Source organism: Schistocerca gregaria, unplaced genomic scaffold, assembly GCF_023897955.1.
Source record: "Schistocerca gregaria isolate iqSchGreg1 unplaced genomic scaffold, iqSchGreg1.2 ptg000131l, whole genome shotgun sequence".
NCBI lineage: Eukaryota > Metazoa > Arthropoda > Insecta > Orthoptera > Acrididae > Schistocerca > Schistocerca gregaria.
In genome coordinates, this window is record NW_026061717.1 from 9041517 (window position 1) to 9042653 (window position 1137).

Below are 1137 nucleotides of genomic sequence, written 5' to 3' on the forward strand. Positions count from 1 at the left end.
GTCTTTCACACATGTCTACAAAATCACCTTCACCTTCAAATACAGTTTCCTTGCGACTGACAGAGACGTAGGCAAAGTTTAAAGTTGCTATTTCCATTAAATCTCGTTAATCAGAAAAACGGTAATTTACATCTGCAGCGGAACAAAATTCCGTTCCGCCCAGCGTCTGGCTCGAACCCACGAACCTGGGATTAAGTGTCTGACGCTCTACCGACTGAGCTAGCTGGCTACATCGGTGAATACCTGCCGGGTAGCACGTCACACTGTACTCGTTTGGGTTGGGTGATCCCATACAAAAACTCTCCATGATGCCTAATGTTTTCCTAACGTCACACTCGTCACGTACTTCACTTTTATGTCATAATCATTTCTGAGAGGTAAAGAAATTACATGACAATATGCAGAGCTAGTGGCGTCAAAATTAACACACATACTTTATGTGACTCAAAAGCCGAACGAGTTACTTTCCGACGTTGTTTTAGATGTGCAAGTGATAGTCAAAACTCGCTGTGTCGGCACTCTGCCGACCATTTCGCTAGTTAACACCGGTCTTGTTGTGTGTGTTTCAAGCTCAAGAGCATCTCCAAGCAAAAAATGGTCAACAGCAACATTCAGACGGTTTCGTACTGCTCAATTGCTACATTAAAACGTTATGTTTCTTTTACAGAACTGGAAAAACACAAGCGTGACAGCATTCGAACCTGTAATCTTCAGATCCGAAGTCCGACGCCTTATCCATTAGGCCACACGGTCACTGACGACCAACATTTACATGTATACGACTCATCTCGAAACGCTCACACCCCTGAGGATTTGTGTTTTCGTTCTACACAGCCGCTGCCCCTTGCTCTTTCCCACCCATTCGATACATTTAACCTCTGACGAGACCGACCAAATATAGACTGAGAAACAAGACCACACACTTTGTGCATTCGGAATCGAAGGCAGGGCGTCCCTCGTCGCATTTGCTACGATTGCCATTTGCTACTTCTGCAGAAGCGGCGGCGACGACGACGACGACGACGACGACGACGACGAATATCGTGAGAGGCTCTGAGATATGTGAGAAATACATCTATAAAATGTAATTCAGACTGCCTCGTCCCACCTTACGCTGTACCGCTTTGGCAAATGCTT